The 24483-nt window shown below is 34.7% G+C and overlaps 1 long non-coding RNA gene across 12 annotated transcripts in view; it reads left to right on the top strand.

The window, feature by feature from the left end:
- The window catches only part of LOC100609205 (uncharacterized), a 185240-nt gene that overhangs the window by 137663 nt on the left and 23094 nt on the right, over window positions 1-24483 (top strand). For 10 of the 12 annotated variants that reach the window (XR_002939132.3, XR_010152415.1, XR_010152414.1 and 7 more), the window contains 4 exons: window positions 14418-14583; window positions 17229-17329; window positions 19877-19977; window positions 22974-23097. This is a non-coding gene — a long non-coding RNA (uncharacterized LOC100609205). Of the gene's footprint in view, window positions 1-14417; window positions 14584-17228; window positions 17330-19876; window positions 19978-22949; window positions 23098-24483 lie in introns of all 12 variants that reach the window. The other 2 variants (XR_010152416.1, XR_010152405.1) reach the window with 2 other exon arrangements.

The raw sequence follows: 24483 nt of genomic DNA, 5'->3' as shown, positions 1-24483 counted from the left end.
AGTTTTCTCTGCTTTCTCTCTTAAAATGTTTACCACCCACTTTCTTTTTAACCTGCTTCTCTCAATTTTCTATCACCAAACTCTACTGAAACTGCTTTGTGTCAAATCATCTGTGATCTCCAAGTTGTTGAATACAGTGTCTTTTCTCCATCATTACCTCATGATCATCATCTTACTTAATCTCTTGGTATGTGAAATAGAATTAACCATTCCTTTCTTAATGGAGTCTTTTTTTCTTGGATCTCATGACACCATATTCTTCTGATATTCCTCTTACCCATTGAATGCTGTTGTCTCTCAGTATTCTTTACTAACCTCTCTTCTACTCAATCTCAAAAGGTTGGAAATATCTGTGGCTGTGTCTTAGACCTTCTTTTTAAAAAAAATCTACACACCTTTCTGAGGCAATGTCATTGGATCACATGACTTCAGATACCATCTATCTGATGACTTCAAAATTGATACCTCTAGGCATAACCTTTTCTCAGAGCTTACATTCATTCATTCATTCCTTCATTTATTTAACAAGTATTGAACAGCTACTAAAGGGTTAGGCACTGTTTCATGCTTTGGAGATATAGTAGTGAACAAGATAGATGAGGTGCCTGCCTACTTTTGTGAAGACAATAAACAAACAATAAATTAATTCAACAATTAGATATTGATAAGTGATATGTACATAACTAAAATAAGAGTGCTATTATACAGAATATTTGGGGGTACTTTAAGGAAAGGAGGTTTTGTGGTAGAGGGGACATTTGAACTTAAAATGGAAAAATAAGAAGGAAGTAGCCTTGTTAATTAGAGAATTTTAGCACAAGGAACAGTGCAAAGATTCCAAGATGAAAATCAGCTTGTCATGTTAGAGATATAGAAAAAGACCAACTCAGTTAGAAAATTGTGGACAAAGCAGGAGTAATACAACATAAAGTCAGAGATACAGACGGGTCAGATAATGATGATCTTCTAAATAAGGTGACATTTGTGCATTTTATTTTAGGTGTGATGAGACTAGATGATATTTTTTGGTAAGAGAGTGATCTAATATGGTTTGATTTTTAAAGATTGCTTTGTGCAATTGTTTATTAGTTTCAGACTAACTCTGAATACAACTAGAAAATGTGTGTGTGTGTGTGTGTGTGTGTTTGAAGGTATCACAGAGCTATCAAGATTGTGACAATTTATTGGGGCTTACATTCAGATTTAGAGGGAAATATAGTATTTTGGGAATTAAAAGACAAAATTTTCTAAAACTGATGAAAGATATCAAGGTACAGGTTCAAAAGGATATTATAAACTCCAAGCAGGAGATATAAAAGAAAACCAAAGCAAGACATATAATAATAAAACTGCTGAACATTTGAGGCAATGAGGAAATCCTAAGAGCAGACAGAGAAACACTTGTATTACCTTCAAAGGAGCAACAATAAGATTGATACTTGTCTTTTCAAAAGAAACAATGGAAGCTAAAAGACGATGAAATGTTATATTCATCTTTCTGAAGCAAAATAAGTTATATGTTAACAGTGAAAATATCCACCAAAAAGAAAACATGTAAAGATATTTTCAAGCAAAGAAAAACAGAGCTAATCACCAGAGACCTACTGTAAAGGAAATATTAAAGGATAATTCTAGTTGGAAGCACAGAGGAGCAAGAAAGAATAAGAACAATGGAAAGAGCATATGTGTGGAAAAATATAGCTAGATATTGATTGCATAAAATAATAATAGTAATCTTTCAGGATTTAAGATAAATAGAATTAAAATACATAACAATCCCAGATAAGGCAGTGAGAAAATGGAGTTAAGTATTGTAGGATACTTGTATTATTTGGGTAGGGGTTAAAGTATTTTTTTCTTAATAATATACCCTAACAAATCAAGGATGCATGCTATAATTTTTAGGGCAAGGATGCAGATAATAATAAAAGTGTATAATTAATAAGCTTTTGTATAAAGATAATTAACTGGTAAATATTAACTTAATCCAAAAAAGTCAAGAATAGAAAAAGAAATACAGAACAGGTGAGATAGTAGAAACCAAGTAGTAATATTGTAGAGATGTAAACCAAATAGTTCCATAATAACTCTGAATATAAATAGAGTAAATACGCTAATTAAGGGACAAGGCTGTCAGACTGGATTAAAAAAAACCAACTGTATGCTGCTTATAAGAGACACACATACAATGTGATTAAAATGATTGTAAATGAAAGGGTGGAAGAAAGAGATACCATTCAAACACTAAAAGAAAGCTGTTATTATTATATTCATATCTGTCAAGCAGACTTTAAGGCAAAAAATATTGCTAGAAGGAAATTTTATAATAATAAAAGATCAATTCTCCAGGAAGCCTCAAAATACATAAATAAAAATCGACAGAAGTATAAGGAGGACCAGGCAATCTACAATCATAGTGGGGTATTTAAATACACCTCTCTCAGCAACTGATAGAACAAGTAAAAAATATGTAAGGATATAGAATATTTCTACAAAATTATTAATAAAACATCAACATACATTGAACGCTACACCTAACAACTGCAGAATACCCATTCTTTTGAAATTGACCATATACTGGGCCATAAAGCAAGTTTCAATAAATTTTAAAGGGTTGAAATCATAGAGTTTGTTCTGTAACACAGTGGAATGAAGCAAGCATTAAATAATAGGAAGATAACTAGAAAAATCTTTAAGTGTTTGAAAATTAATGACTTCTAAATAATCAATGGGTCATTGAATAAATTACAATGCAAAATTAGAAAATATTTTGAACTAAATGAAAATGAGAAAAATATGAAATAGCATAACTTGTGGAATACATTAATTCCATGCCTAATAGATATTTATAGCCTATATATATACACACACACACACATATATACATATATACACTCACATATATACATATATAAACACATACATATATATATGAATGATATCTCTTTTTCCCATCCTTTCATTTTCAATCACTGTTATCATTTTTTATGGGTGAATCTTATAAGCAGCATACAGTTGTGTGTATATATATGTATATGAAAGACTGAAAAATTAATTACCTAAGCATGTATTTCAAGAAGTTTTAAAAAGAACAAATTAAGCCCTAAGAAAGTATAATGAAGGAAATAATAAAGATAACTAAAATTAATAAAAGAGAAAGAAAATTTAGAGAATCAACAGTGCCAAGATTCAGCCTTTGAAAAATCTAATAAAACTGATAACCCCTGCAAGATTAATCAAGGAAAGAAGAGTAAGTACCAATATCAGGAAAGTAAAAGGGGACATTGCTATCGAGGTTTTAGACATTAGAAAGATGACAAGAGCATATTATAAAAAACATTATACCAGTTAATTTGAAAATTTAGATGACATAGAAGAAATGTTTCTAGAAAAACACTTGTTACCAAAACTGAACCAACAATAAATAGAAAACCTAAATAGTCCTATGTTTATTAAAGAAATTGAATCTTAAATGCATTCATTTCCAGTGGGGGAGAAACTGCAGGTCAGATGGCTTTACTGAATTCTATTCAATGTGAAAGAAAGAAATAACTATAACATCACATAGATTATTTCAGAGAAATGAAAAACAGGAAACACCCATTTTATTAATCAAAACTGGCCTCAGTACCATAACCTGACAACGATATAAGAATCAAAATTTTCAGGACAATTCCTTTCATATAGATGCAAAACTCTGAAAGAATATAATAGCAGACTGAATTCAGTGGTATATAAAAAGAATATATGTTATTCCTAACTACATTTTATTCCAAAATTCATTTTTGGATTAACATTTGAAAACCAACCAATTAAGTACTGAAATAGAATAATGGGGAAAATTATATGAACCTCTCAATAGATGAAAAATTGATAAAATCCAATATTAATTCTGATTAATAAATAAAAGATTGATTATGTCTTTGAAAAATGTCATAGCAAAAATTATATTTAATGGTGAAATGAAAGCTTTCATCTCCAAGTTTGGGAATGAAACTAGTATGCCTGCATCATCCTATTGATATATACTATGTATAGTATCATCCTATTTAACATTGTACTAAAAGTCCTAGCTAGAGCAATACGTTAGGAAAAGGAATTAAAAGCAGAGTAATTGGAAAAGAAGTAATAAAACTGTTATTACTGACAGAATGATATAACTTTTGTATGTGGAAAATCCAAAAGAATGTATAGCTAAACTATTAGAATAAATAAACTAAACATGCTTCTGGTTATAAGTATACAAAAATCAATTGTATTTCTATATAACAGCAATAAACACTTAGAAAATGAAATAAGAAAAGATGCTATTTACAAAAGCATAAAAAAATCAGAAAAATTTTAGGAATAAATCTAAAGATATGAAATGGCTGTACTCAGAATATTATAAAAGTTGAGATTATAAGTGCTGAGAAAATGAAATAGGAAAGGAGGCTATTCATAAAAGCATAAAAAAAGAGGAAATTTTTAGGAATAAATCTAAGAAAACATGAAAGAGCTATACTCAGAAAATTATAAATATTGAGATAAAGATTTAAATAAATGGACAATATATAGCTTGTTTATGAACTGAAAGTCTCAATAGCATTAAGATATCAAATCTCCTTAAATTCATTTATAGATGCAATGAAATCCCATTCTGAATATCTGAAGTTTTTTTAAAAAATAAAGATTAATAAGGTGATTTCTAAAATTTATATGAAAATGTAGAGGGCCAAGATTAGGTAAGACCATCTTGAAGAAGACTAAGTTGGAAGACATACCAGATAGCAAGGTGTGTTATAAAGGAAGACAATATGGCATGATGCAAGGCTAAACAAATGGAATGATAAAAGATAATAGTATAAAGTCAGTCTTATATCACTCTGGACATTTGGTTAATGGCAAAGATGGTAGTGTAGGTCAGTAGAGAAAGAATAGTCTTGAATAAATGGTGCTGGGTTAATTGAATTTTCAAATGGAAAAAAAATAGTTTCCAGGTTGATTTTACATGTAAGAGATAAACGAAGATAACATTGGAGAATATCTTCAGGACCTCGGGGTGGGGAAATACTTAAATAAAATTCAAAAAGTACTAATTAATAAGAAAAAGACTGATAAATTGTACTGCATTAAAAGTAGGAATGTTTATTCTTTTAAAGATAGCATTAGAAGAGAGAAGTACAAGCCACACAGTGGGAGGATATACAAAACACATTTAACCAATAAAGGAATCTGTCCTGAATATAAAAATAGCTTCTATAAATCAATAAAAAATACAGTTAACTCAATGGAAAAATGAATACCTTAGGAACGTTACAGAAAAGGATATCCAAATGGCCAATAAACATATCAAAACTTCTCAACCTTGTTATGCACTAGGGAAATGCAAATTGAAATAATGTGTGAGACCTCAATACACCCACCAAAGTGACTAAAAAGATAAGAAAGGAAAAAATCCTTGACAATACCAAATATTGGTGAGAATGTGGAGAATTGAGATTTTTTTTTTTTTATGTACTGCTGGAGGCACATAAACTGACAGAAGCACTTTGGAAAATTGTTTGACAGTATCTAAGTCCTAGCGATTTACTCTTAGGAATATTCCCAACTGAAATATGTACATATGTGTAACCAAAAGTAGTACACAAAAAAATGCATAGCCCTATTATTTATAATACCCCCAAAAATGGAAGAGACCCAAATATCTACCCATAGACAAATGGATGAATAAATTGTTATATTTTCAGATAACATAATAGTCAGTGTTGGGACATGAAGGTAGACTGGACTAGGATGATAATGGCAGAGAGGGGGATAAATGGATAGATTTGGCAGGTTTGTAGGCAGAGTTGACTGGACGTGGTGATGAATCAGTGTGACGAGAAAACAGGAATCATGGATAACTTCTAGATTTTGGTATGAGCAAACAGTTATTTCTCGTTATTTCTATTATTTCCATCATCTTTCACATAAAAGAATGCAGTCTCTCCCTGCTCCTGCTCTTGCCTTCCTATATTCCTGTTTTCCACGTAGCAGCCCAGAGTGGTCTTTTAAAAACATAGATTATCTTACGCCTCCTGCTTAATACCCCTTTAAGTACATGCTAAAATCTAACATGTACTGTTTTAATTCTACTGTGCCCCTCTTTACATGAGCTACGCTGTCTAGCTCTCTGACATCACCATATACCACTGGTCCTCTTTTTAATTATGTATGCTCTAAGGCACACTAGCTTCTTTTTGCTCTTTGGGACAAGTTTACTCTTGCTTAGAATCTTGCCCTTTGCCTTGGCTAGTTTCTTTTGTGTTTAAGATCTCAACTCAAAGATAATTCCCTAGAGAGGTCTTCCCCTGGCCATCTAATTTAAAGCACTTTCCTCCTCCCTCCCATCACTTTACTACAAGCTTGTCCAATCTGTGGCCCAGGACAGCTTTGAATGTGGCCCAACACAAATTTGTAAACTTTATTAAAACATTATGAGTTTTTTTTAAAGCGTATCAGCTATTATTAGTGTCAGTGTGTTTTATGTGTGGCCCAAGACAATTCTTCTTCCATTGTGACCCAGGGAAGCCAAAAGATGGGACACCCCTGCTCTACTACATCACTCTTTTATTTTCTTCATTGTTCTTATCACTATTTAAAATTATCTTATTTGTTTATTGTTGTTTACTAAATGTTTCCCCCTATTAAAGGTAAGCTGCTAGGAGTTTATATAGTTCACTGCTGCCTAGATAGAGCCAAGACCAAGTAGAAGGTAGTTAATACATATTTGTTAAGTAAATGAATAAATGGACAATCTAACAATACAGAGTATTGAGTAGCTCCATGGAAAGCAAATTTATGCCCTCATTTTCCTTCTATATAGAAATAAACCTTTTAGTGACAGTGCCACTAAAAAGAAAGAGAAAAACCCTAAACTTCCAGAACCTTTTGCCTTACAGTACACATACATTCAGATTTCCACCTTGGTTAATAGTAAGTAGGCAAAATTAAATGTATTCCTTCTTACCTTGTTCACCAAAAGAGCAAATAGAACGTAGCCTGAAGGAGCCTGCTGGGTACTGAAGGCTGAGATAATGGCCCTTTTATAGCAGGCCACATGCAGGGAGGAGCCACCCTCTGTGGGATAGTCTGATTCATTCCTAACCAAACCTAGATCCACCCATATCTCCACCTCTATTTCTCCAGCAACCTGTGTTTACTTCCCAGCTTCCTCACGTACTCATCTGTACTTGTTTTAGCAAGTTCCAAATGTGGGTTTACATATTGGAAATTTTATGGAAGGGTCCCTTTGGCTAATACAGGTTGTTTGTGTGCAGGGCCCATACCTACTTTTCTGTAACCCCACTTTGGCTTGACAGGTGCTTGGTAAATATCTATTGATAAATACACTTCCTGATCCTTGTCTCTAGAAGAGTAGGACATATTAATACGTTTATAAGAACTTGAAATTCAATTTATGATAGGAAAACATCACAAGCATCTACATATATGTTCTTTTTTAATCTATGAATTCCATCTTTGGGTACTGAAAGAACTTGCCATGAGATGAATGCCATCTTCTAGAAATTATGGTCAGTAGAGGATAGGCAAATTTAATTTTAATTTTTCAAAGCAGAGCAAGAATGTGAACAATTGAACTAGAAGTGGTGATCACTTCTAGTGATCACTAGCATGAGTTTATTAGGCAAGACTCATTAGTGTAATTTTACTTTGTTTTCAAGGTTATTACATCGTGGCATCAGAGACATGTTCCACATACTCTTCCTTCTTAAACCATGAATTTTCTTTTATTGCCATAAATATACAGGGGACTCCTATCCCTGGTCTGTCTTATGATATACATACTGTTACGTTGAGCAGATTGCATCTCCATATGGATGTCCCATGGTTATCTCAATCCATAGTGTTGAAAACTGAACTTACATTGTGCCTCCTACCAAAATACTATCCTCCAGAAGCCCATATATTGGTAATGATGCCCCCACACACTGGGTGTCTCAAGCTAGACAAAGTCATTTTCATTTCTCCTTTTCCTTAACCCCTCATGCTCATGTCACATCATATCAATTATACTCAGGCTTAGATTTTGTTATGTAGGCCTATTCTCTACCTCCAGTGCTATAATTTTAGTTCTGGACCTGACCATCTTTCAATTGGGTATTGGTAAAGAAAAAAAAGTGTCGTAACTAGCCTCTCTTTCTACTATTAAGCTGGCTTACCATCTTATGTCATTCGCTGTGCTGGTTTCTTCTTGCCTGCAGAATTTCAGACTTTTTTACCTGACGTACAAGCCCCTTTACAATAGGCATGAATCTGTATCTTTTCAATTGTCCCTCTTATTACCTGTATCTCATGGAAAAGTCACTCTAGAATGAGCAATATTTCTTGGACGAGCCCATATTGGTCCACTACTGTTCAAAATCTTTGCGTGCTATCCTCCACTACCTTGACTTGAGAGACCCTCATCCTTAGCTTCTCTTTATCTTTTAAGATTCTTCAAAATTACCACCTCCTGCATAAAGCCTTACCTGACATCTCCAGATTTATCAGTGTTCCCTCACATACTCTGTATTTACCTCTCAATAGCACTGGTGATATTTTATATTAATTACTTATTTATATGTGTGCCCCCTGCCCCCTGGTGCCTTGAATCCTGTGTTTCTTCTCACCCTAGCATTGACTGGGTCTGAGTCATCCTTTGTGTCCTTGGGCCCTACAGCAATGCCTGGGACATGATCAAATAAGAGATGCAAGTGTGTGCCAATCTTGTTCAGAGTCAAAGAGATAAAAATATGCCCAAGTTTTTAAAACTGTGTTTAATGTCCTCGTTCTTAACCTTATTAGACCATTGATTCTTTCTTTTGTGGAGTATTGGTTAACATCTGTAGAACACAGATATTCATTTTCTCCTTTTTTCTTCTTGGGTTTAATTTTTTTATGCCAGTAGTTATTGCATTTTTGTCTCTACCATGATGTAATAATGATAGTAATCTATATTGTATACCCATTATGTGCTAAGAATGTGCTAAGATTTTGCGTGTATTAATTTTAATCATCAGGACAACCCTTTGAGGTCATTATTATTCCTCTATTTTAGAGATGAGGGAACTGATACTGATAAGGCACCCAAGGTCACCAAGCAAGTATGTTACAGAACTAGGATTCAATCTGAGGTTATTCAGACTCCAACTCCCACATTATTTCCACCATGGCATATTGTTCTGGGTGTGAACTTTTATCCTTTTTTTGTTAACCTTATTTATATTTTTAATGTTTTAAACAGTGATTTCTCTCAAAGTACCTATGTCTGGGTGAACTTAACTGTGGAAATCATTGCAGGATCAGCAGAAAGACTAGACCATGGACTATGAGTGAGTGAAGAAGGTAGCGTTGAGAGAGTGTCAAGAATGAGGCAATCTTGGATATGACCTTCTTTGGGGCCAAAAGACCCCAAATCTTGCAGAATTATGTCAATATGGAGGGTATTGTTTAGTGGTCTGCTCTAGGACTTTTTTCCTGACCATGTTGTGCTCATTGTATTTTATCAATAACTTAAGTGAAAATTTGGATAGATGGCAAATATTTTTAGGATAGACTGAGGATTCAAGAAGATTTTATCATGTTGCACCAATGGCTCAAATCTGATAAATGAATATTATTGAAAAAGTAAAATTCTGACTCCAGTTCCAAATTACACTTTACAAGGATAGGGTAGAAGACATGAGTAAAAGAAGCAATATTGTGGCAGTGGCAGAGTGATGCCATAGCCAAAAAGATAATGTGATATTAGGCTGCATTAAAATAAACACATTAGCTGGAACAAAATAGGTGGTGATGTACTTGGCTCAGCATTTATCAAACTATTTCTGTAGCTCTTTGTTCAGTTCTGATGACCATTTTTCAGTAAGGATATGGACAAATTGGTATGTGTTCTGAGTAAAGTAGATAGAATGATTGTCTAGATGAGTGGCAAACAGAACTCAGTGGGATGGATGGATGGATGGATGGATGGATAGATGGATGGGAGATGCAATATCTGTCTTTGGCTATATGAGTGGCTGTTAGAGGGATTATACTTGGACTATATAATCTCAAGGCAGGTAGAACTCAGATAAATATGTAGAAACTATAAGAAACCATGTTTTGGCTTTATGTAAGTAACGACTTTTTAATAGAATTGTCCAAACATGCAAATAATTATTTTTGGAGATAGTGAGTTCCCTATTATTGCCTAGAGAATTTTGAACTGGATGGAATCTTGGCATCAACTAGTTTAATCTGCTCACATTGTAGCTGAAGACTAGAAGGACCAATGTTGTATGGCTAGTAAATTAAAAAATCAAGGCCCAGGCCTCCAACTCAGGGCTTTTCACTCCAAATCCTCTTTATGTTGCATCAGGTTGCATCAATTACAGGGAGATGAACATGAGACAGGGATAATTAGGATGGGAGTTAGGTAGAGGAACATTGGGTAGATGTCTGATAGATGCCCTTTTCAACCTGACAGCTACTATTCTATGATTGAAGTACATTTCTTTGCTTGACTCAGCTCAGCTCAGTTCAGATAGTTATTTGATCTGTGCAGTTTAATAACTGCAGGGGTAACATTATACTGCAAACAGGAGGATAGTTCTTGGGTTTTCATGCCCCACTTCCTGCCAGTCTGGCTGATCCCACTTGCATGCTAGCTTTTTACCCTCAGAATCTCACAGGAATTTTTCCCCCTAAGTCTAAGGAATTTTTCCCCCTATTCAAATTCTTTGCTGTTGAATAGTGAACTCTGAGATGTGGCATGTCTTCTTATCTCCAGAGAGATCTTATTCTCCATATCATTGTTGCCACATAATGAAATGCTTTCAGTGGTGTTTTAGGTGTCTGTGGTCACATATTGCGGCTGCCAGCATTTGCTAAGGAGTGAAGAGAACTCCCCCAAGGCAGGAGTTATTGACAAATAATAAATTACAGGATTTCAATTATAATCATTCAATTGGTTGTGCCTCCCTTTTCCTACCCAGTAGGCTGGAAAGGCATTGTGTTGCCATCTGGCCTCTGGGCTGCTGATGTGGGTCAGGTTGTCACGATTCAAGGATCAGCCCTTTGAGATGTGTGACTGAGGCTGTAGGAGTGAAGGGGAGTTGGAATTTGTGGTTAAATGATTTCCTGCAGGAGCTGTAGTCATCTTTTGGGAGGTGCTGTTTGGGGTTAGAATTTTTCCAGGTTGAATATTCTCTTGAATTCCATGGCATAGTTGAAGCTGATATTCCTGCTTAGTTAGCCATAGAGTGGTGGAGCAGTATCTGGCTAAAACACTTCCACTTGCAGCTTATATTTGCCAGGACAATGGTGATGGAAAGGAATCTTGATCCCAAGCAAACAAAATGTTCGAATTACCATTGATGCCCTCAGATGCTGCTTTCTTTATAGCCAGTCTCTCTCTCTCTCTCTCTCTCTCTCTCTCTCTCTCTCTCTCTCTCTCTCTCTCTCCCTCTCTCTCTCTGTGTGTGTTGCGTGTGTGTGTGTGTGATAGAGACAGAATGAGAGAGAGACAGAAAGACAAAGAGAAGGAGGTAAAGGATGTGGAAGGAATGAGTGTGAGTGATAATAAGGCTTTTCCAGATAAAAGCAGGCCACTTTATGGCAATATGGATTGTCTTTCAGTTTTTCCATATGCCCAACATTTTCATTCTCGGGTACTCATTAACAGTTTCTTTGAGGTTTGGAGAAGAGGAAATCAAGATGGTTGACAAGGTTGGAAATTGAGAATAGAATTGAACGAAGCCCGTGGCAGAGGTGTGTGTGTGTGTGTGTGTGTGTGTGGTGGGGGTACATGTGACACACATGTTATTCCAGCTACTACAGATGCAGAAGTCACTGGGGACACACACACACACAGACACTCAGAATGTATGTGAGAGAGATAGACAGATATAGAGAAAACAATGATCAAATATGAGCTTTTTGTATAGTGAAGAAATATTCTCCAGGAAGTGCTTATATCAATAAAGCTAATTTTCCCAAACTTATGGTACTTTATTAAACCTCTCAAGTACAACTACAGAGATGGCCAGAGGCATTCTAAGATGTGAAGGGAGGGGGCATTTATGTAGTAACTGTGTTATATGAAAGTTTTCTCTAACAATTAAGGACAAAAGTAATAACAGAAAAAATAACAGATAAAACAACTGATCATCCCATGTAGTTAAGGGAGAAAGCCTTCATGACTTGACTCTTAAATGTTTATAAACAGAGAGACTGTGAGATCTTTAGGGTGGCTGTTTCAGCAATGACTAGTATCAGCAGTAAAGGATGGACCATTCACCATTTCATGTTCCATAGAAACGAACAGTGAGGACTGGTGACAGAGTGATGCAGCATCATGAAACTGGAAAAAAAAATCCAGGAGCAAGCCAGAACAGAGACATGATAGCTATTCATGATCAAGGGCGTCACCAATATTTTCTGTTCAGACATGGTAACATAGGCTAATAATTATAGGAGAATGTAGATCAGGAGGGACTGGAACTTGAAATAAGCTTCTACTCTCCTTTCTCACCTGTTTCCTTTGTATATAGGGAGATTATAGATAGATAGAATAGATAGACAGGCAGACAGACAGGTAGACAGTTAGATAGATAAGAATATATTCCAGAGGGAAAATTTCTGCAGGTAACTGAGGGAAATTCAGACTAAGAGTTAGGTCACAGTATTTAGGGATCATTTATTCATTCAAGAAACATTTCTTGCCAGTGACTACTTCCCAGTCACCATGCTTGTCACAGAACTGTAAATGAAGAAGGCATGCTCCTTGTCCTCCAAGAGTTTATAATCTAATGAAGAAAGCATACATATAAACAGTATGATATGTGTTATAATAAAGGTATTTGTAAATACCTTTAGGAATACCTTAGGTATTAGTAAATAGCTTTACTTGAGGAAGCAAGCTGTTTTCTTTTAGAGAGGTCAAGGGGAGGTAATATTTGAGCTGAACATTAAAGGACATTAAAGAACATTAAAGAACAATAAAAGCATTTATTGGATTGTATGGGAAAGATCAGGGAGAGGCAGGCCTGAAAGGTCATATGGAAAGGGCTTGGAAGCCTTGGAAGCCTCTAAGTGATGTATATATTATTTATATTGGGTGGCAACTGAAGGGTTTTTAAGTGGAAAAGTGACAGGACCAGATTTTCATTCAGTAAATGTAACTACTGGAAGTATGGATGGCGGATTGAGCTGGATACAGGCAATTTATATGAAAGAAGGAAGAGATAGTAAAATCTCAAACTAAGGCATTGGTAGTGGGATTGAAGAGAAGATACATTTTAGAGGCAGATCTTGGTGATGCATTGGAGGTGGACTATGAGAGAAGGTGAAGAACAAGAGGGAATAGGTTAGCGGCCTGGCAAGCAGTTGGTGTTGGGCAGGTTAGGGAGGGCAACCCAATGAAGTAGACTCTGACAGGTGGACAGAACTCAATGATGGAGAAGGCAGGAATAGGAGATTTCAGTAGGCAGTGGGTAATGGGGAGTTGGTATCAACAATATCATGTCACTAGGTAGCAGGACCTTAGGGCTCATATTTTAGGCCAGGACTTTAATCTTGTAAGTAGGGAAGACTAAAGAACAAAGAAGGTTTATAACATGACCAGGCAGAGACTTTTATCATAACTGAGAAAGATCAAAATCAGATTACCAGCATAATTGAACTGATACTAATTCATGAGCTTTAGGTAACTTCTATTCTTAAATTCTTCCTGCTGAAGACCAGTACTTATTCTGGATGATGGGGACCCTCACCAAGCTTCCAATTCCTGAGGACCCCTCTATCTACTCAGCACTAACTTTTTATCAACTTAGACTTTATTCTCTCATCGTAAGTCTCCTGGTTACTCATTCTTCATAATTCACCACCTACACCCTGTAGATTAGGCAGATGTTTGATTGATAATCTCCATGACTATTGGTATAGCACAACACCAGACTACACCACACTCCTCTTACCCAGGTGTAGTTAGGGGAGGGCTCAGAATAGTATATGTGGTTTAGCTGTAGGAGCACAAGGGTTGCATAATCTAGTAGTTTGAGAACTAGATGAGTTCAGAAGGTGAACATCAGAACCACTCTGGAGTTGTATTTACATGTTATTTACAATTTTTGCTCATAACAAAAGTTAAAAAAATTATTAAAGACCCTAAACTACCATATTTCCAAAGAATCACTGAGACCCAAGGCTCCAAAGTCCTTCAAGTGTTAAATTTATGAGACTAATGATGCTCGTTTTTGTTAACCTCATGGATTCTCACATCAGTGGTGACCTTGTTGAGGTAGAGGTGGACTCACACCACCAACATTTCCACTCATTTTATCAGCATTCCCTAAAGTATGGCTTCCTCCATTTCTTAGAGCACTTGTTTCAAGGGATTTATATTATTTTAGGATATCCAGACAACTTGGAGCCAAGTCCCCACAGCTGGATCAGACAACTTTTGGTGACATCTCACAGTGTGGATTATCAAGCCAGTGTATCAGTCTGGAGCCTAGGTTTTTTGCCTTTAGCTTTGCTCAGGATGACTTCTGCTCTTCTATGGCAATACTTGAGAAGGTAAGGTAGATTTTTTTCTCATTTTTTGTTTCATCATTTTAATCCATATTTCCCAGAATCTACCTCTTTCTTTACCTCATTCTATCATTTTTCTAATCAGGCCATCAGTTAGTTACTCTTGCAATGTGTACTCTAACAGCATTTCATGTATATGCTTAAACTAATTCATAGAACATGATTACTATTAATATTTGCATTTCTTTTCACGGTATGCATCTAGAAATCCTCAGCTATTTTTTGTTTTCTTCATGAAATTTTTAATTCTAGGAACTTTTCATATGAGATATGAAAAATGGTTAAATTCAAATAACACCATGTCCACCATATTGGCCCCCTAATTAGAGCCAAGATCACAAAATCCATGGTGTAGTGTTGAGAGCACAATCTCACACACCTCACAGACTTGCCTTTGACTACTGGCTCCTCCAGTTGCCAGCTCTATGACTTTGAGCAAATTTCTTAACCTTTCTGGGTCTGTTTCCTCATCTATAGAGTAAAGATAATAATACTTCATTTTGATAGTTCTTCAGTATATTAAATGAATTATATGTCAATGGTCTGGCACTTTGCCTAGCATGATAGCAAGGTATTCAGTAAATGGTAATTATTAGTTTTATATAACTATGAAGTCTTACAGAATTGGTAAACTCAATATGAGACACTTATTGCAATTGAATTTTTGCATGTGTGTTTGTTTGCATCAAGAGAGAAGAGCAAGAAACATACAACTTTTCCTTTTTCTTTTCCAAGAATTTTTTTTAATTGAGTCCCTCTCTGTGAGATTATGGAGGTTTTTAAATGTCCTTTAGGGTTCAGTGTGATCATCTCTAGAAGATCGGGGAGAAGGTTTTCATCTGTTTTAGGAAAAGAGTAGCTTCAGGAGAATATTGAATGTTGAATACAAATACTACAAAAAAAGTAGCAAAAATTGCTCTAGTACATTTATTGTTTTCCTCCATTGTATACATTCCACTTTTTTTTTTTTTTCTGGCAACAGTCCCTGATTTTCATTTAAGAATCCAACCATTGCCCATTCTTACTCCTTGTGGTCAGGGTGAGGGGAGGAGTTTATCTTTGACTTATGAGGGTGAAGATGTTGCTTGGATGTTAGTGGACAGGGATGGGTGAGCATGTGACCTGGGATGTCTAAGGCAGAGTGAATCTCAGGACTATTGTGGGAACTACCAATAAAGACATAGCATTCCTCCTCCACCTCTCCCCCCAACCCCTTGGCCCCTGCACCTTGAGATTTGAACAGGGAAGAATGTAGGCCAAGCTGCTGCAGCCATCTCATGACTACATGTCAAAACTGTAGTCAACAGAGGGAAAAGCAGAGCTGAGAGATTGAGAGACTCACCCAATCTTGATGATATACTTTGAGCCTTGGAGTGAGTACAGCCTGCTAGCCCCATTTCAAGACTTTTCAATTACGTGAACCAATACATTCTCCCTTTCATTTAATAAGCTTTGAGTTGTTCTATTACTTGAAGCAGAATTAGAACTGATATAATTGCTATTTACTTTTTGCTGTGTTCTGCATTCATAATAAATATAAAAAACATAGCAAGATAACCAGGGGCATGTTAATGCAAGGGTGGTAATAGAGAAAGGGGAGGAAGAGGAATAACAAGCCCTCCCCTCAGTTCTTTCATGTCTCCTCTTTTCCTTCGGATTAAAGATCAGATCCCTGAACCAGTATTATCACATTATACTTTTCTAAGTTTTATTTTGTTTTTAACTGACATCTAATAATTGTGCATGTTTATATTTAAGTGATGTTTCTATACATGTTTACATTATGTAATGATCAAATCAGGGTAATTAGCACATCAATCACTTCAAACATTTGTCATTTCTTTATGGTGAGAATATTCAAAATTCTCTCTTCTATTAATAGCTATTTTGAAATATAGTATATGATATTGTTAACTGTGGTTACCCCACTGTGCAGTAGAACAGTCAGATAAGAGGAATATTATACTTTTAAAAGGATAAATTCCTTTGGGGGCAAGAGCAGGGTCCTGGCTAAGTACATGAGGCCTGCCTGAGGAATTTCTATGGAAACAGGAGTGTGTGTCTGTGGCCCTAGCCCTGCTCAGCATTGGAAACTATTTGGCAGTCTGAACATGGTTCCTCCTGTAAACTAAAAATAAATCTTAAAGCCCTCAACTGACTGAACAGACCCTCCCCACCCCAATCTTGGCCAAATGGACCCTAGATAAATCTTAAAAACTGAGTTCCCAGCCATGATGGCTCAGGAAGTCAGACATATCTTGTTATATACCCTCCCTTTTGCAGTGTTTAGACACAACTGGCCAGCATTGATGTGAAAATAGAGAATGTAAGACTGATAGAACAGACTCTTTGTGGCAGTAAGATACCAAATTGTAAACAGGAGCTAAGACCATGCCAGTCAAGGGTTAAGTCACACACTTCTGCACTTAAAGAATAAACCATGTTCTAAATGCCATAAGGTTTCTATTTTTCTTCAGCAGCTAAACAAGCACTGGCCTTCAGGTAAGCAATATGAAAACAATTTGTAGCTCATTCACTGCCAGACACTGACTCCATAAGCAATATGAAAACAATTTGTAGCTCATTCACTGCCAGACACTGACTCCATCCCCCTGTTTCACAAACTATAGCTACAGCTTTGATTAGACGAGAGGCTATTTCAATAACTTCCTCCTGATAAGAAGACCACCGACCGTGGACGGATTCTGGCCAGTTTAAAAAGGCTGCATACGTGAGTGTGTTTGTGTCCTGAAACGACCTTATAAAGCCTAATTATAATATATTTAAATGTTAAGTCTCCACCCCAAGGTGAACATTGGTCAGATGTAATATGTACATTTATTCAGTATGTGTGCATTAGGAGGACCACGAATATTCATGGCTCCTTCTGTAACCCATTGAATATGTTTAGTCAACCCATTCAGCATAAAGTTCCTATCCCAATCCCTCCTCTTTTGAAGTACCTGCCTTTCTGGTGTCAGCCAGAGGCCAGGCTTGCCAGCTTGTCAGAATTTGCCTGTCAACTTTGCAACTGTAACCCTCTATGAGAAATATAACTCTCCTTTCAAAATTTATAAATTGTGTAATTTTTAAGTTAACACCCCTCTAGAAAATGATTCAATTTTCCTTGTCTTTCTTTTCCTTTGTCTTCTGAAGTCAGAAATCCAGAATCTGTTTGTTCTTAGGTCTCAGCCCTTTTATTCTCTCCTATGCTTTCACCAAGGATATTCTATTGTAGCAGACAGTTATGTGAGCTTGCAAAATTAACCATTCATAGACTTTGGCCCCAGAGTTTTTGCTGACTTGAGACCATCAGCACTCAGGATATCAATTTTTTTAAAAATCCTAGGTATAGAGATGTGAGTTAATCATATTCCTTATTTCATGGCACATTGTAATTATTGAGCTATGCAGACTCTTCTGTGGAAGAGTTGGTTAACTTTCATCCCCATTCTTTATTCCCAGTCCTCTCCTCCTCCCTCACCAGATAATTATTCTAATGAGTTTACTGTATATGGCTTAACTTGTACAGGTGTTTGTAAAGTATCTATTGTTACTTTTATGTTCATAGAGTTTTACTTTTATGTAAGTGTTATTTTTTGTTAGATCTCATTCTTTTTTTTACCTTTTTTTTCATTTAGTATCCATGTTGCAGTATGTAAGTCTAGTCCATTGCTTCTAATTGTGCTGTTGTTTTGCATCTACTCAGTATACCTCTGCACTTCCCTGGTGATGAACACTCAAATTGCTTCTAATTAATTCCTCAGCACTAAAAATAATGCTGCGACGAACATCCTCTTACATATGTCCATTATGGATCTCTGGGAGACATTTTTGGGGGTCATAAACACAGAAGTAGAATTTCTGGGTGGTAGGCTATATGTATACTTGATATTGACTAGATACTGTCAGATAACTCTCCAGAACAGCTTTACTTTCTTACCAGGAGTACATGAGATTTCCTAAACCCACATCCCAGCCAACACCTAGCAATATCTAGTTTCCTAACTTTTTCCAGCTCATTTCACTGTTATTTTGATTTTGATTTCCCTTATCCATGAGTTTGAACATCTTTATGTATATTTGTAAGCCATTTTGATTACCCTATTCTATACATTGCCTGTTCAAATACTTTGTCCATTTTTCTGTTAATTTTCTTTTTTACTTTAAGAAGTTCATTGTATGTTCTAGACATTAGTACATTGTTATTTTTAGACACTGCAAATAATTTCAATGTGTCATCTCTCTGTTAACTTTGTTCGTGGTGTCTTTCACTGAACAGAAATATTTAATTATGATGTAATAAAAGTCATCATTATTTTTGTAGTATGTGTGCCTGTAAAGTTCTATCTACAATGTTCTTTCCTGTGCTGAGATTACTAAGGTATTTTCCCATATTTTCTTCTCTTTACTTTGTTGTTTTAAGCTTCACATTCAGATATTTATTTCATTTGCAGTCTATCTTTGTATGTGACTTTAGGTAAATATCCAATTTTGTTTTTATCTATGGCATGAGCCCGGTTTGCAACTCCTTCTATTAATCTGCCCTTTTCCCATTGATATATGGTACCCACTTTACTATATATTAAGTTCCCATATAAACATACTTAATTTCTAAGCTCCTTACCATGTTTCACTGATCTGTTTGTCATTGCAATAATATCACATTGTTATTATTACTTGACTGTGTAGTATGTCTTAATACTTGGAAGGGCAAGTACCCATTCTTTGCCTTTTTCTTGAAATGTTGACTTACCTGTTCGTGGATCTTTATTCTTCCATAAAAACTTGGGGTTATTGAACTTCTCAAGAAATTCAACACAAATATTTTGAAGTATTTGTGATTGTGTTGAATGTATAGATTAATATGAACTGACATGTTTATAATATTAAGTCATCCCCCCCAAGATATGGAATGTCACTCCATTTATTCAGATAATCTTCTATGTCATTTATTAGATTTAAAAATTTTCTCCATGGAAGTATTATATGTTGTCATTATTTTCTAGTTATTTAACATTTTTTGTTGCTGTTCTGAATGATATCTTATTTTTAAATACATTTTGTAATTGGTTATTGTTGGAGAGAAAAGTGCTTTTAATTTTTGTAACTTGATTGTTTCTGATAAACTTGCTGAATTATCTTATTAGTTGTAATACTTTGTTGATTAGGTGCTTTTTTCTAGCTAGAGAGTCATATTATCTTACCTGCAAATAATGTCATTTGTTTTCTTTTTTTTTTTCTACCAATGTATTTATTTCTCTTTCTTTCCTTATAGCATAGGGCAGGGCACCCCACTATGGTAAACACTAATAATGATATTGCTCCTGATTTTGTTTCTGAAGGGAATGCCTCTAAGATTTCTTCATTAATTATAAGGTATACTGTATTTTTTGATATATTAATAAATTTCCATTTATTTCTAGTATGAGTTTTTATCTTTGATATGCATTGAGATTTGTCAAATGTATTTCCTGCATTAATTGAGATGAACATGTTATTTTAATTTTTTTAGTATATTAATGTGACAAATTTTAAAGATAGGTTATGTGATTTTTAATAGTTTTTGCATCCTGTTATCAATCTGAATTAATTATATATGATTATATATGTAATTATATATAATATGTATATAATTATTAAGCATGTATTTTGTAGACAACACGTTGAATCTGTTTTGTAGTTTTTATCAACTATAAATGTCTCTGTCATTTCATTAGTTTAGGCTATTTACATTTTTGAAATTATGTTATTTTAATTATGTTCATTTAACTAACATAGTATTTCTGCCATCCTGTTTCATACTTTGCCTTTTCTATAGGTTGTTTAAATTTTTTTTAAAGACAATGATTGGCTGATTTTTTCTATTAACAGATAAACTCCAATTAAATAAATAAACAACCCATATTTGACTATATATTGTTTATTAAAAACACACCTAAAACAAATGACAAAGTAAAGATTAAAAGAGAAGGATGTAAAAGATATGGCAGGCAAACACTAATACAGTTAACAGCAGATTAAAATAGAATTAAAGGTAAAGTGTTTTGGTAATTAAAGGCATAATATATTTTGCAACCTTTTGCAAAGGGTTAAAGAGCAGTAAAAAGTAACAAAAATAACTACAGATAAACTAATGATTTAAAAATAGAATATTATTGTCAGTTATCCCTTCAAAAAGCTGAAAAAATTGAATATTATAAACAACTAAGTACCAGTAATGTTGAAATCAACACAAAATGGATAAGTTAGTAAGAAAATGTCAATTGCCAAGGAATCTATATCTGACTTTCTATTTTCAACCATGAAAGACTGACTGTTTCAAACTCCAAAGTCAGGAGGCCCACCCACTAGTTTTAGCTAGATCTACCAAACCTTTAAAAATCCACATTTTGCATGAACTATTCCAGTGCACAGAAAAGAATGAAAATTTCCCAACCAATTTTATCAGGTACAAAAATTAGATAGTGAAAGCCCAAGAACATAAAACTATAGATTAATTTCACTTATGAACACAGAATGCAAATATCCTAATAAAATATTAGCATATCAATTCCAGGAGTGTCCCAAATTTATTTCCCAAATACAGTTTACCAAAAGATTCCAAGATCTGTTTAACTTTTGAAAATCAATTAATATAATTTAAAAATAAGTGAAAAAAATATATAATCCTTTCAGTAGATTGAACAAGACATTTGATAAAATTTTAAACTCATTTGTAGTAGAAATTTTCAGCAAACTAGGAATAGAAGGGAACTTTCTTAATCTGATATTGGCTATCTAACAGAAATCTATAGCAAACATTATACTCTACTTCAAATACTGAAACATTAGAACAATGTCATTGAAGTCAGAAAGAAGACAAGGATGCCTACTATGAGTACTAATATTTAGATAGTCCTAATCAATAAGAAATGAGGTAGCAATTCCACTTCTGGGTAGTTATCCAAAACAATTGAAAGCAGGGATTTGGACAGATACTTTTTGACCCACGTTCATAGCAGTGTTATCGACAATAGCCAAAAGGTGGAAACAGCCTAAATGTCCGTTTTGTTAATGGATAAACAAAATGTGGTATTTACATACAATGAAATATTATCCAACCTTAAAAAGGAATGGCATTCCAATACATGCTACAACACAGTTGGGTCTTGAAAAAATTATGCCAAGAAAAAGAAGCCAGACACAAAAGGACAAATGTTGTATGACTTCACTTAGATAAGGTACCTAGAGTAGTCAAATTCATTGAGACAGAAAAGAGAATGATGGCTGCTGATGGAAAGGGAGAATGGAGGATTATTGTTGAATGGATACAGAGTTTCAGCTTGGGAAGATGTAAAATTTCTGGAAATGGAAGGTTTTGACTGTTACACAACAATATGTATGTACTAATGCTACTTAATGGTACACCAAAAATGATTAAAATGATAATTTTTATATTATGTGTATCTTACCGCAATAAATAATTTAGAAATGTGGAATCAATGTTGAAAGAAAGATAATTTGTTCATCAGTTTCAGACAAAATGAACCCCCCAAAATTAATTGACAAACATTCAAAGATAATAAGAGTGCAGCAAGATAGTCAAATACACAATCAGAATGAATACGTTCACAGCTTCCTGTACAATAGAAATCACCAATTCAAAAATATGATAGAAAAATTCCATTTGTATTAACAACAAAAATAAACCCCCAAATAAACCTAGTGAAAAAGTGAAATACTTTTATAGGAAAAAAACTTACAAAAGGATATAAAAGAAAATCTGAATAAATTGTGAAATATAGCATGTTAAGATGACCAGTTGTCTGAGTCAGTTTGGAAAATGTATGGGGGTCTTTAAAAAAAAATGGAATTACAATATGAGCCATCAACTTCACTTCTGAGTGTATAGCCAAAGGAATTAAAATTGGTGTTGAAGAGATATCTGCATTCTCACTTAAACATACCACTTAAAAATGTACACTAAATGTTAGGTGTTTTCTGTGTGTACATACATGTCTATAAAAATATCTTTAAGTTGTCTGGAAAGAATCAAGCCCTATTCCTCAGTGATTATTCCTGGGTACAGAAAAGAAGTTATTGGATTTGGGATGAAGGTCAGAGGAGGCTGTAGCATATATCTACAAATATTCTAATTTTTCAAAGGAAGAATATATTTCTGTATCATTTCATAATTAAAATCAATTTTTAAAACGTTTTTTATTTGCGGCATGTTTTTGTTGAATGAATGCATGGTATGAACTAATAATGATGTGTTCAGTAATTTTCATGCATATAATTAATAGGAGAATAGTTTTGATGACAATTTTATTTATTTACAGTAATATATTGGCTTATTTTACTAGCAGGCTTGCATGTCTGTTTGTATTTAGAGACTGGGTCTCACTCTGTTGCCCAAGCTGGAGTACAGTGGCACCATCATAGCTCACTGCAGCCTTCAACTTCTGGGCTCAAGTGATTCTCCCACCTCAGCCTCCCAAGTAGCATGGACAACAGGTACAGTCCACCAAACCCAGCTAATTTTTTTATTTTTTTGTGTGTGTATAGACAGGTTCTCACTTCATTGCCCAGACTGGTCTCAAACTCCTGCCCTCAAGGAATCCTTCTGCCATGGCCTCTGAGCCACCATACCTGGTGCATGTTTATGTAACGTGTCTATATTAAAAAATAAGAAAAAACATTGATAACACTTAAAAAGATGGGCTCTCATATTAAGTCCTCCTTTAACTTCCGCTACACCTACACTAACCCATTTCCCTTTGGTTCTATTTCCAAAAGACAACATGAGGTGGTAGGAAAAGCCCTGGTCTGGGATATGGTATGCAGTGTTGTTCTGATTAACAGTTGACATCTGTTGGTTGTGTGACACTGGAATTCACTTTTTTCAGGTGAAATATAAAGGGAATATCATGGGGTTCCTAACCTGGCAATATCTATGAGTGTACTTTGAAAGGTCTGTAAAGTCCCTGAAATTATAAGGAAACATTTGTAAGTGGGTCTCCGCATTTTTTTGAGGGGAAGGGCATTTGGGAGAGAAATGCTCAAATAGTTCCGGAACAAGAAAACAACAAAAGGTTAAGAGCCATTGACCTAGATGATCTTCAGTGACCTTTCAGCTGTGAAATTCTGTTAAAAGTAATCCTTGAGGCTTGAGGCTCTTTTTTTGCCCTGTCCTATCTGTTTCTCTTTCCATTTATCAAACTCCTAAACACAAAACAAAAAACAGTTATCAAGTTTCATCAACTATAAAATATATATTTGATTACCAAAGTTAATATGATTATTAAATGGAATAATTCATGTAAAGCCCTTTACCACTGTCTGGCACAGAGTAAACAAACAACAGATAATTTTTTTAAAAAAGAGCTGAGGTGGAATTTATTGGTGTTACAACAGCAAGTTTAAATCCCTAAGCCAGTAGGCTAGGCCTGTGATTTTTTTAGCTCATTGGAGGAAGGTGATAAACTTTGAAATAGTCAATGATTAAGGCTGGAAAATTCTTTGAGTTCTGAGAAAACCAGTAGAAACTCAGCTTTGTCCAAAACCTGTAAAATGATAGGCATTCAATCAATGTTAGTTTCTTCCAAAATTTGGCCTCATATTCCTCACTTTTTATCTTTTTTCTCACCTAGAGGGTCCAAGGCCTAGAATGCTTATTAAAGACCTTGCAAAAAATAATAGAGTTACACTTTTTAAAGGTCTTACTAGAATTTTCTATAGCCATGGTTCTCAATATGTAGTCTTGGGGTGCATGTGAAGTAAAAACTACTTTCATCATAATACTAAGATATTATTTGTCTTTTTAATTTTCATTCTCTTACAAGTATCCAGTAGAGTTTTCTAGATGTGTGATGTCACAACAGCTGGAAGGCAGAACTAGGT

This window comes from Pan troglodytes, chromosome 1 (assembly GCF_028858775.2).
Source record: "Pan troglodytes isolate AG18354 chromosome 1, NHGRI_mPanTro3-v2.0_pri, whole genome shotgun sequence".
NCBI lineage: Eukaryota > Metazoa > Chordata > Mammalia > Primates > Hominidae > Pan > Pan troglodytes.
Note: the sequence above shows the minus strand (reverse complement) of the source record. Positions and strands in the feature narration are given on the sequence as shown.